This window comes from Salvelinus alpinus, chromosome 10 (assembly GCF_045679555.1).
Source record: "Salvelinus alpinus chromosome 10, SLU_Salpinus.1, whole genome shotgun sequence".
NCBI lineage: Eukaryota > Metazoa > Chordata > Actinopteri > Salmoniformes > Salmonidae > Salvelinus > Salvelinus alpinus.
In genome coordinates this window covers 14,634,937-14,651,383 of record NC_092095.1, presented here as the reverse complement: position 1 = coordinate 14,651,383, position 16,447 = coordinate 14,634,937, and the positions used below count along the sequence as shown (strand labels likewise).

The following is a 16,447-nucleotide window of genomic DNA, read 5'->3' as shown; positions in this document are numbered from 1 at the left end:
ACTAATACTCACAGTATACCTCCTAGACAACATCATCAACATCATCATCATCATCATATTCATAGTGTACCTCCTATAGACAACAACAACAACATAATCATCATGAATAATACTCATAGTATACCTCCTAGACACCATCATCATCATTACTAAAACTCGTAGTAGACCTCCTATAAACAACAACAAAATCATCACCATTACTAATACTCACAGTTTACCTCCTAGACAACATCATCATCATGCCTAATACTCATAGTATACCTCCTAGACAACATCATCACCATTACTAATACTCACAGTATACCTCCTAGACAACATCATCATCATTACTAATACTCATAGTTTACCTCCTAGACAACATCATCATCATGCCTAATACTCATAGTATACCTCCTAGACAACATCATCACCATTACTAATACTCACAGTATACCTCCTAGACAACATCATCATCATGCCTAATACTCATAGTTTACCTCCTAGACAACATCATCATCATGCCTAATACTCATAGTTTACCTCCTAGACAACACCACCATCATCCTTACTAATACTCATAGTATACCTCCTAGACAACATCATCATCATGCCTAATACTCATAGTTTACCTCCTAGACAACATCATCATCATGCCTAATACTCATAGTTTACCTCCTAGACAACACCACCATCATCCTTACTAATACTCATAGTATACCTCCTAGACAACATCATCATCATGCCTAATACTCATAGTTTACCTCCTAGACAACATCATCATCATGCCTAATACTCATAGTTTACCTCCTAGACAACATCATCATCATGCCTAATACTCATAGTTTACCTCCTAGACAACACCACCATCATCCTTACTAATACTCATAGTATACCTCCTAGACAACATCATCATCATGCCTAATACTCATAGTTTACCTCCTAGACAACATCATCATCATGCCTAATACTCATAGTATACCTCCTAGACAACACCACCATCATCCTTACTAATACTCATAGTATACCTCCTAGACAACATCATCATCATGCCTAATACTCATAGTTTACCTCCTAGACAACATCATCATCATGCCTAATACTCATAGTTTACCTCCTAGACAACATCATCATCATGCCTAATACTCATAGTATACCTCCTAGACAACACCACCATCATCCTTACTAATACTCATAGTATACCTCCTAGACAACATCATCATCATGCCTAATACTCATAGTTTACCTCCTAGACAACATCATCATCATGCCTAATACTCATAGTTTACCTCCTAGACAACATCATCATCATGCCTAATACTCATAGTATACCTCCTAGACAACACCACCATCATCCTTACTAATACTCATAGTATACCTCCTAGACAACATCATCATCATGCCTAATACTCATAGTTTACCTCCTAGACAACATCATCATCATGCCTAATACTCATAGTATACCTCCTAGACAACACCACCATCATCCTTACTAATACTCACAGTATACCTCCTAGACAACATCATCACCATTACTAATACTCATAGTTTACCTCCTAGACAACATCATCATCATGCCTAATACTCATAGTATACCTCCTAGACAACACCACCATCATCCTTACTAATATTCACAGTATACCTCCTAGACAACATCATCACCATTACTAATACTCACAGTATACCTCCTAGACAACATCATCACCATTACTAATACTCAAAGTATACCTCCTATAGACAACATCAGCATCATTACTAATACTCATAGTATACCTCCTATAAACAACACCACTATCATCCTTACTAATACTCACAGTACACCTCCTAGACAACATCATCATCATATCTAATACTCATAGTAAACATCTTAGACAACACAATTATCATTACTAATACTCATAGTATACCTCCTAAACAACATCATCATCATTACTAATACTCATAGTATACCTCCTGGACAACACAACTATCACAACTAATACTCATAGTATACCTCCTATAGACAAAAACAACAACATAATCAGCATGAATAATAGTCATAGTATACCTCCTAAACAACATCATCATCATTACTAATACTCATAGTATACCTCCTAAACAACATCATCATCATTACTAATACTCATAGTATACCTCCTAAACAACATCATCATCATTACTAATACTCATAGTATACCTCCTAAAAAACATCATCATCATTACTAATACTCATAGTATACCTTCTAAACAACATCATCATCATTACTAATACTCATAGTATACCTCCTAAACAACATCATCATCATTACTAATACTCATAGTATACCTCCTAGACAACATAATCGTCATTACTAATACGCATAGTATACCTCCTAGACAACACCATCATCATTACTAATACTCATAGTATACCTCCTGGACAACACAACTATCACAACTAATACTCATAGTATACCTCCTATAGACAAAAACAACAACATAATCAGCATGAATAATAGTCATAGTATACCTCCTAAACAACATCATCATCATTACTAATACTCATAGTATACCTCCTAAACAACATCATCATCGTTACTAATACTCATAGTATACCTCCTAAACAACATCATCATCATTACTAATACTCATAGTATACCTCCTAGACAACATCATCATCATTACTAATACTCATAGTATACCTCCTATAGACAAAACAACAACATAATCAGCATGAATAATACTCATAGTATACCTCCTAGACAACATCATCATCATTACTAATACTCATAGTATACCTCCTAGACAACATCATCATCATTACTAATACTCATAGTATACCTCCTATAGACAACATCAGCATCATGACCAATACTCATAGTATACCTCTTAGACAACACAATTATCATTACTAATACTCATAGTATACCTCCTATAAACAACACCACTATCATCCTTACTAATATTCACAGTATACCTCCTAGACAACATCATCACCATTACTAATACTCACAGTATACCTCCTAGACAACATCATCAACATTACTAATACTCAAAGTATACCTCCTATAGACAACATCAGCATCATGACCAATACTCATAGTATACCTCTTAGACAACACAATTATCATTACTAATACTCATAGTATACCTCCTATAAACAACACCACTATCATCCTTACTAATACTCACAGTACACCTCCTAGACAACATCATCATCATATCTAATACTCATAGTAAACATCTTAGACAACACAATTATCATTACTAATACTCATAGTATACCTCCTAAACAACATCATCATCATTACTAATACTCATAGTATACCTCCTGGACAACACAACTATCACAACTAATACTCATAGTATACCTCCTATAGACAAAAACAACAACATAATCAGCATGAATAATAGTCATAGTATACCTCCTAAACAACATCATCATCATTACTAATACTCATAGTATACCTCCTAAACAACATCATCATCATTACTAATACTCATAGTATACCTCCTAAACAACATCATCATCATTACTAATACTCATAGTATACCTCCTAAACAACATCATCATCATTACTAATACTCATAGTATACCTTCTAAACAACATCATCATCATTACTAATACTCATAGTATACCTCCTAAACAACATCATCATCATTACTAATACTCATAGTATACCTCCTAGACAACATAATCGTCATTACTAATACGCATAGTATACCTCCTAGACAACACCATCATCATTACTAATACTCATAGTATACCTCCTGGACAACACAACTATCACAACTAATACTCATAGTATACCTCCTATAGACAAAAACAACAACATAATCAGCATGAATAATAGTCATAGTATACCTCCTAAACAACATCATCATCATTACTAATACTCATAGTATACCTCCTAAACAACATCATCATCATTACTAATACTCATAGTATACCTCCTAAACAACATCATCATCATTACTAATACTCATAGTATACCTCCTGGACAACACAACTATCACAACTAATACTCATAGTATACCTCCTATAGACAAAAACAACAACATAATCAGCATGAATAATAGTCATAGTATACCTCCTAAACAACATCATCATCATTACTAATACTCATAGTATACCTCCTAAACAACATCATCATCATTACTAATACTCATAGTATACCTCCTAAACAACATCATCAGCATGAATAATACTCATAGTATACCTCCTAGACAACATCATCATCATTACTAATACTCATAGTATACCTCCCATAGACAACACCACCAACAACATTACTAATACTCATAGTACAGTATATATTCTAAACAACAACAATTATATCATAATTACTATTCAAATATCAGTGAAAACCCTCTTCTTTACCCTCTTCTTTATTATCAAACGTCAACACATTAGGGTCTTCCAGTCTTCATGTAAAGTAGACCCGATGCTTATTATGAGAGTTACGGGAGTGAAATTCAATCACTTCAGATTATACTGGATTTTCCACAGTGTTGCTGGAGCTCCCTCTCTCACACTTCAGAGTGTTAACTGGCTTAGATAAACTACAGAGTGAGCAGTCTCTCAGCCTATCCTGAGGTCCGAAGAAGGGAGGTAGGGAGGGACTGGGAGAGTGGGAGAGAGAACCCACTGTTGCTAACGCCTTTGAACAGTGTCTCGCTTTTGAACGTCCCCAGGAGCTCTGAGAGTGCTTACTGTTAATCTGCAGGCTGGCACCGACATGTTCAAGAGGTAAAACTGGTACTGTGAGGAGATATTTTAAGAGGTACCTGGGTGTGCGTTTCTCTCTCTCTCTCCCTCTCCATCCCCACCACTGTCTCTCTCATCCTTCAACATGTTTAACCTTCAGCAGTGTATCTGGCTCCACCATGGCAGCCAAATCACCATGGCAGCCAACTCACATCACTGTGGAAACTGTTTCCAGGCAGTGGTAGCTTTAGAACAGACAGGGAATCCCTCTTAAAGTGGTTCCTTTCTCTGTCCTGTTACTGAGCCAGAGAGAGACATGGACAGGGGTCTACCAACAGGCACACACACAAGGCAATAACAAACACAAATGGCAGACATTCTATTGCTGATGTCACAAACACAAATGGCAGACATTACAGTGCATGCGGAAAGTATTCAGACCCCTTGACTTTTTCCACATTTTGTTACGTTACAGCCTTATTCTAAAATGTCTTAAATAGTTTATCTCCCCTCATCAATCTACACACAATACACCATAATGACAAAGCAAAAATAGGTTTTTAGAAATGTTTGCATATGTATTAAAACTGAAAAATGGAAATATCACATTTACATAAGTATTTAGACCCAATATTCAGTACTTTGTTGAAGCACCTTTGGCAACGATGTCAGCCTCGAGTCTTTTTGGGTATGACGCTACAAGCTTGGCACACCTGTATTTGGGGAGTTTCTCCCATTCTTCTCTGCAGATCTTCTCAAGCTCTGTCAGGTTGGATGGGGAAAATGCACAGCTATTTTCAGGTCTCTCCAGAAATGTTTGATCGGGTTCAAGTCCGGGCTCTGGCTGGGCCACTCAAGGACATTCAGAGACTTGTCCCAAAGCCACTCCGGCATTGTCTTGGCTATGTGCTTAGGGTCATTGTCCTGTTGGAAGGTGAACCTTTGCCCCAGTCGAGGTCCTGAGCGATCTGGAGCACGTTCTCATCAAGGATCTCTCTGTACATTGCTCCATTCATCTTTCCCTCATCCCTGACTAGTCTCCATGTCCCTGCTGCTGGAAACCATCCTCACAGCATGATTCTGCCATGCTTCATCGTAGGGATGTTGTCATGTTTCCTCCAGACGTGACGCTTGGCATTCATGCCAAAGAGTTCAATCTTGGTTTCATCATACCAGAGAATCTTGTTTCTCATGGTCTGAGAGTCCTTCAGGTGCCTTTCGGTAAACTCCAAGAGTGCTGTCACGTGCCTTTTACTGAGGAGTGGCTTCCATCTGGCCACTCTACTATAATAGCCTGATTTGTAGAAGACTGCAGAGATCGTTGTCCTTCTGGAAGATTATTCCATCTCCACAGAGGAACTGAAGCTCTGTCAGAGTGACCATCGGGTTTTTGGTCACCTCCCTGACCAAGGTTCTTCTCCCCCGATTGCTCAGTTTGGCCGGGTGGCCAGCTCAAGGAAGAGTCTTGGCGGTTCCAAACTTCTTCCATTTTAGAATGATGGAGGCCACTGTTCTTGGAGACCTTCAATGCTGCAAAAATGTTTTGCTACCCTTCACCAGATCTGTGCCTCGACACAATCCTGTCTCGGAGCTCTATGGACCATTCCTTCGACCTCATGGCTTGGTTTTTACTCTGACATGCACTGTCAACTGTGGGACCTTATATAGACAGATGTGTGCCTTTCCCAATCATGTCCAATCAATTGAATTTACCACAGGTGGACTCCAATCAAGTTGTAGAAACAACTCAAGGATGATAAATGCAAACAGGATGCACCTGAGCACAATATCAAGTATCATAGCAAAATCTCTGAATACTTACGGAAATAAGGTATTTCTGCTTTACATTTTTTTTTTTTTATGTAAATGAAAACCTGTTTTTGCTTTGTCATTACAGGGTGTTGTGTGTAGACTGATAAAGGGGGGAAAAAATGTAATCAATTTTAGAATAGGACTGTAACGTAACAACATTTTGAAAAAGTCAAGGGATCTGAAAACTTCCCGAACACACTGTACATTGCTGATGTCGCAAACACAAATGGAAGATATAACGCTGATGTCACAAACACAAATGGAAGATATAACGCTGATGTCACAAACACAAATGGCAGACATTATATTGCTGATGTCACAAACACAAATGGCAGACATTATATTGCTGATGTCACAAACACAAATGGCAGACATTATATTGCTGATGTCACAAACACAAATGGCAGACATTATATTGCTGATGTCACAAACACAAATGGCAGACATTATATTGCTGATGTCACAAACACAAATGGCAGACATTATATTGCTGATGTCACACACAAATGGCAGACATTATATTGCTGATGTTACACACAAATGGCAGATTTTATATTGCTGATGTCACACACAAATGGCAGACATTGTATTTCTGAGGTCACAAAAACTAATGGTAGACATTATATTGCTGATGTCACAAACACAAATGACAGACATTATATTGCTGATGTCACAAACACTAATTGCTAAAATTATTTTGCAGATGTCACACACAAATGCCAGACATTATATTGCTGATGTCACAAACACAAATGGCAGACATTATATTGCTGATGTCACTAACACAAATGGCAGACATTATATTGCTGATGTCACTAACACAAATGGCAGACATTATGTTGCTGATGTCTGATCTTAAATCAATGGGAAATATTGAGTCGGTCTGAGGTAATGGTGCCAGTCTCCGTCACTGAATTGGACAGATGGACAGGAATATGGCACAGACACAAAAAGATAGAGAGAGAGACACAGACACTATAAATAGAGAGTGAGTGAGTGAGTGAGTGAGTGAGTGAGTGAGTGAGTGAGTGAGTGAGTGAGTGAGTGAGTGAGTGAGTGAGTGAGTGAGTGAGTGAGTGAGTGAGTGAGTGAGTGAGTGAGTGAGTGAGTGAGTGAGTGAGTGAGTGAGTGAGTGAGTGAGTGAGTGAGTGAGTGTGAGTAAGTGAGTAAGTGAGTGAGAAGGGAGAGAGAGACACTTGTGGTGACTAGTTGAACACAACATTCTGTATCCTGTTAGTTGACATTGATTGGTGTCTAAACACACACACACACTCATCCTGACAGTGTGTGTTTAGATGTGTCACTATCTAAACAGGGGTCCCTGGCAGGCTCGTTATAAGTGACGGACTGCTTATCACTGCTTGGCAATTAACTAACGACGAGACCGCACACATGCACACACACTCTCATCACAGTCTTTGTTTATTAACTCTGGGGTAAACATGAAGTGAGAAAACAAGTCCAGGACCCGGGACCAGATGATGGAGAGTTAAACTGTGATGTCATGAATGATACTGTCTGAAGGAAGATAGTTTGTTGAGTGTCGGTAAAGGAATTAATAGGGAGGACTATCTATCAAAACAGAAAGAGAACCAGGGAAACATGGGGGAATAGGGAGACCGAGAGAGAGAGAGAGAGACTGAGAGAGACTGAGAGAGAGACTGAGAGAGAGACTGAGAGAGAGACTAAGAGAGAGACAGAGAGAGATCGAGAGAGAGACAGAGAGACTGAGAGAGAGAGACTAAGAGAGAGACAGAGAGAGACTGAGAGAGAGATCGAGAGAGAGAGATCGAGAGAGAGCGATAGAGAGAGAGCGATAGAGAGATAGCGATAGAGAGAGCCAGAGAGAGACAGACAGACAGAGACAGGCTATGTGCACACTGCCCACAAAATTAGGTGGAAACTGAGCTGCACTTCCTAACCTCCTGCCAAATGTATGACCATATTAGAGATATATAGTTCCCTCAGATTACACAGATCCAAAAAGTATTTGAAAACAAATGCAATTTTGATAAACTCTCATATCTAATGGGTGAAATACCACAGTGTGCCATCGCAGCAGCAAGATTTGTGACCTGTTGCCACAAGAAAAGGGCAACCAGTGAAGAACAAACAACATTATAAATTCAACCTATATTTATGTTTATTTATTTTCCCTTTTGTACTTTAACTATTTGCACATCATTACAAAATTGCATATATATATATATATATACAAATACATAATATGACATTTGAAATGTCTTTATTATTTTTGAACTTTTGTAAGTGTAATGATTACAGTTAATTTGTTATTGTTTATTATCTATTTCACTTGCTTTGGCAATGTAAGCATATTGTATTTGAAATCCAATTAAATTGAATTGAGACAGAGAGAGAGAACGAGAGAGAGAGAGAGAGAGAGAGTAAATTGCAATGAAGTCGCCCATCAATTTTCTGCCACAGTTACCATCTATTTAACCATCATAGCAAGGCTTTAAATTACAATATTTTGGAGAGACATTTGAAAGCCAAAAGCTATTTAAATGCTATAATGCTTGACTAGTTTATGTATTTAAGCAGAAAAGAAATGATGAATTCATCTCAATTCCATGTGGAGAAACTCAACTTAACAGCAATTTGACTACAAGAGCCAAGGCTTGATGTGTCCACACACACACACACACACACACACACACACACACACACACACACACACACACACACACACACACACACACACACACACACACACACACACACACACACACACACACACACACACACACACACACACACACACACACACACATTTTAAAACCTTAATGCAATGCTAAGCGCTGCTGGTGGTGTTATAGGATCGGAGGTGAGTAACCAGAATTATGGGCGGTAGCTGGTGGTGGCACGAAGGGCTGTTTTTTTTTATGAATAAACACGTTGAAGGTGTGTCGAGGCTTGACCCCTCACTGGCCAATCAGAATGTGCTCCATGGCTAAATATGTGGTTGCTTCAAGTTGTGTTTTTACGGTATTTTATGTATTGCCTTCTCATCAACCGCAATTGGATTGTTAGTCCACTATAGGGTCCTATGAGCACTATGAGCACTATGGGTCTTATGAGCACTATGAGCCCTATGGGTCCTATGAGCACTATGAGCCCTATGGGTCCTATGAGCACTATGAGCCCTATGGGTCCTATGAGCACTATGAGCACTATGAGCCCTATGAACACTATGAGTCCTATAAGCACTATGAGCACTATGGGTCCTATGAGCACTATGAGCACTATGAGCCCTATGAGCACTATGAGTCCTATAAGCACTATGAGCACTATGGGTCCTATGAGCACTATGAGCACTATGAGCCCTATGAGCACTATGCACACTATGAGCACTATGAGCACTATGGGTCTTATGAGCACTATGAGCCCTATGGGTCCTATGAGCACTATGAGCCCTATGGGTCCTATGAGCACTATGAGCACTATGAGCCCTATGAACACTATGAGTCCTATAAGCACTATGATCACTATGGGTCCTATGAGCACTATGAGCACTATGAGCCCTATGAGCACTATGCACACTATGAGCACTATGGGCACTATGGGTCCTATGAGCACTATGAGCACTATGAGCCCTATGAGCACTATGGGTCCTATGAGCACTATGAGCCCTATGAGCACTATGCACACTATGAGCACTATGAGCCCTATGGGTCCTATGAGCACTATGGGCACTATGGGTCCTATGAGCACTATGAGCCCTATGAACACTATGAGTGCTATAAGCACTATGAGCACTATGGGTCCTATGAGCACTATGAGCACTACGCGTACTATGAGTCCTATGAGCACTATGAACACTATGAACATTATGAGTCCTATGAGCCCTATGAACACTATGAGCCACCCTATGGGCCCGGGTCATAAGTAGTGCATTATAGAGGGAACAGGGTGCCACCTGGGACAGAGCCGCTGATCAGATGGACTCAATGCTCACTATCTGGACTAAGACTTGGTGTTAGCTGGCGGTTTATCCTGCATTAGTCTATTCGCCACAATGAATACACACACCTCCAGAGGGAGTATGCTACCTGGCAGGTGTCTGGAGAGTTTAAGAGAAGGACGCAGAGCTCTCAGGTGAGGCCAATTATCAGTCAATTAACAGGTCTGAAGACCTAAACTATATATACAAAGGTATGTGGACAGCCTTTCAAATTAGTGGATTCTGCTATTTCAACCACACCTGTTGCAGACAGGAGTATAACATCGAGCACACAGCCATGCAATCTCCATAGACAAACATTGGCAGTAGAATGGCCTTACTGAAAAGCTCAGTGACGTGGCACAGTCATACTGTAAGTGCTGTTATTGTGAAGAGGAAACATCTAGGAGCAACAATGGCTTAGCCGTGAAGTGGTAGGCCACACAAGCTCACAGAACGGGAACCGCAGAGTACTGAAGCGTCTGTCCTCGGTTGCAAAACTTCAGATTTCCAAACTGCCTCTGAAAGCAACGTCAGCACAAGAACTGTTCGCCAGGAGCTTCGTGAAATGGGTTTCCATGGCCGAGCAGCCGCACACAAGCCTAAGATCACCATGCGCAATGCCAAGTGTCGGCTGGAGTGGTGTAAAGCTCGCCTCCATTGGACTCTGGAGTAATGAATCACTCTTCACTATTTGGCAGTCTGCCAGACAAATCTGGGTTTGGCGGATGCCAGGAGAACGCTACCTGCCCTAATGCATCGTGCCAACTGTAAAGTTTGGTGGAGGAGGAATAATGGTCTGGGTCTGTTTTTCATGGTTCGGGCTACGCCCCTTAGTTCCAGTGAAGGGAAATCTTAACGCTACAGCATACAATGATATTCTAGACGATTCTGTGCTTTCAACTTTTTGGCAACAGTTTGGGGAAGGCCCTTTCCTGTTTCAGCATGACAAAGCCCCCATGCAAAACGCGAGGTCCATACAGAAATGGTTTGTCAAGATTGGTGTGGAAGAACTTAACTGGCCTGCACAGAGCCCTGGCCTAAACCAACATCGAAAACCTTTGGGATGAATTGGAACACTGACTGTGAGCCAGGGCTAATCGCCCAACATCAGTGTCTGACCTCACTAATGCTCTTGTGACTGAATGGAAGAAAGTCCCCACAGCAATATTCCAACATCTAGTGGAAAGCCTTCCTGGAAGAGTGGAGGCTGTTGTAGTAGCAAACGGGGGACCAACTCCATATTAATGCCCATGATTTAGGAATGAGATGTTGGATGAGCAGCTGTCCACATACTTTTGGTCATGTAGTGTATCTGAGAGGAACGCCTACCGACGTTGCCTGGGTTTTTTATTAAGGTTTGGACATTTTTATTTTGAGCACTATCACTGTTTTTACCACCATCACCTGAATGAGGTTAATTAAGCTGCTTGTGCTAGGTGACTATTGAAAGTTTGTCTGTGGTGCACCCCAAATTCAGCAGGGATTGAACTTGACCGTGGATTTCCCAAAGTCAGATAGCTTGATCACAGTGTCAAACATGACTAAAAAGTTATTCTGGGCCATTGTTGTGGGCGCTGCTAAGCCTGTGTTGAATGGAGACTTTTTCCCTATGAGCAGACTGTAACGGGAAGCAGGGCTCAGGGGATTAGGGGCTTTTGTGCCTTTGGGGACACATTTAATTGAGGCGCGTTATGGCAGATTTGAGTTGTGTGCCGTTCCCTGTTTGTCTGGAGAAGTGAAGGCCTGAAATGTCATTTCTCTGGTTGAGATAAGACATGAAAAACTGCCAAAGCCTCCCGTTCTGACAGACACAGAGAGACAGAGGGGAGAGAGGGGGGGGAGAAAGAGACAGAGAGATGGAGGAGCTCAATGTTTAGAGAATTACCCCGGCGGTGAACGGAACAGTAAACAGAATCCTCCATCAAAAGACGTTCCCTTGTTCTCTCTCCTCACAGTTAAAAGTGATACTTCAATAATCTCTGTCTTCTGAAGTTAGCTTAGGAAAGACAACAAACTACAAACAGCAGAGGACATAGTTTAGTTCATAACTGGGAAGGTAAGAGGACAGAGTTTAGTTCATAACTGGGAAGGTAAGAGGACAGAGTTTTTCTCATAACTGGGAAGGTAAGAGGACTGAGTTTATCTCATAACTGGGAAGGTAAGAGGACAGAGTTTAGTTCATAACTGGGAAGGTAAGAGGACAGAGTTTATCTCATAACTGGGAAGGTAAGAGGACATAGTTTAGTTGATAACTGGGAAGGTAAGAGGACTGAGTTTATCTCATAACTGGGAAGGTAAGAGGACAGAGTTTAGTTCATAACTGGGAATGTAAGAGGACAGAGTTTAGTTCATAACTGGGAAGGTAAGAGGACTGAGTTTAGTTCATAACTGGGAAGGTAAGAGGACAGAGTTTAGTTCATAACTGGGAAGGTAAGAGGACTGAGTTTAGTTCATAACTGGGAAGGTAAGAGGACTGAGTTTAGTTCATAACTGGGAAGGTAAGATAACAGAGTTTAGTTCATAACTGGGAAGGTAAGAGGACTGAGTTTAGTTCATAACTGGGAAGGTAAGAGGACAGAGTTTAGTTCATAACTGGGAAGGTAAGAGGACTGAGTTTATCTCATAACTGGGAAGGTAAGAGGACATAGTTTAGTTAATAACTGGGAAGGTAAGAGGACAGAGTTTAGTTCATAATTGGGAAGGTAAGAGGACTGAGTTTATCTCATAACTGGGAAGGTAAGACGACATAGTTTAGTTGATAACTGGGAAGGTAAGAGGACTGAGTTTAGCTCATAACTGGGAAGGTAAGAGGACAGAGTTTATCTCATAACTGGGAAGGTAAGAGGACTGAGTTTAGTTCATAACTGGGAAGGTAAGAGGACATCGTTTAGTTCATAACTGGGAAGGTAAGAGGACAGAGTTTAGTTCATAACTGGGAAGGTAAGAGGACTGAGTTTAGTTCATAACTGGGAAGGTAAGAGGACTGAGTTTAGTTCATAACTGGGAAGGTAAGAGGACTGAGTTTAGTTCATAACTGGGAGGGTAAGAGGACTGAGTTTAGTTCATAACTGGGAAGGTAAAGGCCTTAACTAGGTGTGCTAGTGGTGGGTTTATCTTTTGTATTTATTTCCAGTGTCTTCTCTCCATCTCTGTCTCTTGGTGTGGAGGCCTGACACCCAGGTGGGAGGTTCGGGTGAGGCCTGAAGAGGTTAGGCTTGAGGTGTTGACAGATAGACAGACAATGTTTTCTACAGCATCTAGGGAGGGAGCTGACGGGTGAGAACGGGGAGGGGTGACGGGGGAAGGGGAGGGGTAGAGGGCAGTCAAGCCTCAGGCCTGAAAGCATACAATATCTCTGTAGTGAAACAGCAGCCCTCACACACATGCACACGGACTTACACATTCACACACATGCACGCACACACAATTCTGTGGCTGGTGTCAGGTTGTTAGAAATACAGGAGCATGTTTCTCCCTGATCCAAACACACACCTTGACCCCCAGTCACTCGCTTACCCTCCTCCATACACACACACACACACACACACACACACACACACACACACACACACACACACACACACACACACACACACACACACACACACACACACACACACACACACACACACACACACACACACACACAGTGTGTGTATCAGCAGGTGCAGCGATGTGTCTCTCTCTCTCCTAACCCTCCTGAACCCTCTGCTGTCCAGCTCCCGGTTGCCTCCATTAAATCCTTCTCCCAACCCCCTCTCTCTGAGATGGAGGGAGAAATCCCTCTTTCATCCCTTGTTCCCCTCCTTCTGCTGATCTGTCATTCTGTCCTCTCTTCTGTGAAAAGAACAAAAAAAACATCTCTCTGTCTTCCATTCTCTTCCCCTCCCTCTCTCTAAACCTTTCTCTCTCTATAGATCGATGTACTCTAGTTGTATTTCCCCATATTCTCCCTCCTCTTTTCCCTCTCAGAGAGTCCTCCGTCGTTCTCTCCCCCTCCAACTCTCTTCCTGAAACCTCTCTGGGACACTCCATCAGCGCTGTTGATTGGCTAGTCATTAGCAAGTCCCTCATGGGAATAGCCACAGAACATTCTGATTGGTGGATTCAAATTAATAATTCTAATTCCAGGCCTTATTAATGCAGTATGATGGGGATGAAAAGGAAAGACAATGTCATTATTTTCCCACCCTGCAGATTGAAAAAACTGTAAACACAGAAAGTAGCTGGCCCGTTCTAATGTTTACTAACTCGTTCTCCCTCTTGCTCTCTCTCTCTCTAGCTCTCATTAAAATGTATGTTGAAAAATAATGATGCAGTTCAGTGAAATTCTTGCAATTTCATTGCATCTCCTCTCATTTGACTGGATTGAGCTTTCATGGAGCCCAGTCATGGTGTGAGTGGGAGCACTTCCTGCTTTCTCCTGTTAGCTACGGTTATGTGGGTGGGCGGCTTTTCTGCACACAACAATCAAAAGCATGCTTCTGTCTCCGGGTGAATGGCCATGCTGAAATATTTAATACTTAACATGGTTTCAAATGTTTTTAAGTGTATTCCAGGTTTTCAGAATGGATTTTAGAAGCATGGAGGAAGAGAGCTTTAGAGAATACTAGGTAGAAGTTGCTATAAGACACTTATCCCAGATCAGTTTAAACTCCCTTAGGATTTGGGGAGGGAAAAACAGGTTCTAGATCTGTGTGAGCTACAGGTAGAAACGTCTCTCTTGGCACAAATCTAGGATCAGCCTACCCTCCCTCAAACCTTAACATTGGCCATTAAGAGGTAGAACACAAAACTGACTTAGGTCAGTATCTGGGGGTAACATTATCCTACTCTACGTGGGTGAGAAGTTGTCAAGCCATTGAGTGGACAATAGATACCTAGAACTGAAGAATTCTACATTGTCCATTGCTGCTAAAGCGACTCTCCCCACCAACTGTCCATGCTTTGCCATACTAACGGTAGACAAAGCACCATTCAGTAAGTGGATCATTGTGTTGCTTGACCTTCATCCTGTTCATCCTCAGAGAGGTTCTAGCCATGGGAACTAGCTATAAGAGACTACAAGAGGCTATAAGAGGCTATAAGAGGCTATAATAGACTATAAGAGACTAAGAGGTTATAAGAGGTTGTAAGAGACTATAAGAGGCTATAAGAGACTGAGGTTATAAGAGGCTATATGAGTCTATAAGAGGCTATACGAGGCTACAAGAGACTATAAGAGGTTATACGAGGCTATAAGAAGATATAAGAGACTATAAGAGGTTATAAGAGGCTATAAGAGGTTATAAGAGGCTATACGAGGTTATAAGAGGCTATAAGCTTCATTTTCTGTATCTTTCACTCATGTGGTTCGTAAGAAAGTATTACACTATCAAATTTCAAAGACAAATGTTGATCAAATTATCCCGCCAGCTGTGGGTATTCCTAAATACTTGACTGTACTTTTACGCGATTATGCGATCCATCGTTCAAAGAATTCCATTTTCTGTTTGTAACCATGCTGAGTCCCAGACGAGAGCCAACCGTGCAAACGCGCACACACACACAGACACACACACACACACACACACACACACACACACACACACACACACACACACACACACACACACACACACACACACACACACACACACACAGACACACACACACTCTGTCACAACTCCTACCGAAGGTGGCTCCTCTTCCTGTTCGGGCGGCGCTCGGCGGTCGTCGTTAACGGTCTACTAGCTGCCACTGATCCCTTTTCCCTTTTCTGTTGGTTTTGTCTTATTGGTTTCACCTGTTTCTTGTTTACGTTTAGTTGGGCTATTTAAGCCGGTAGGCCCGCCTGCTCTTTGTGCGGGCTTATTTTTCCACTGTGTTTATGTGTGGCAGTGTGTTTCATGTTGGGTTTTTTCTCCGGACTAGTTAGGTCCTGTTTTTGGGCAATCGTGGTTGTGCGCCCGGCATTTTGGCGTGTACGATTTTCCTTGTGCCGTAAATAAAGCACTATTCTGTACCTTCAGCCTCCTGCGCCTGACTC

The 16,447-nt window shown here is 41.3% G+C and overlaps 1 protein-coding gene across 1 annotated transcript in view; it reads right to left on the bottom strand.

Annotated features, from left to right (window-relative positions):
- Window positions 1–16,447, bottom strand: part of LOC139531541 (catenin delta-2-like) — a 571,014-nt gene that overhangs the window by 483,476 nt on the left and 71,091 nt on the right. The window lies entirely within an intron of this gene.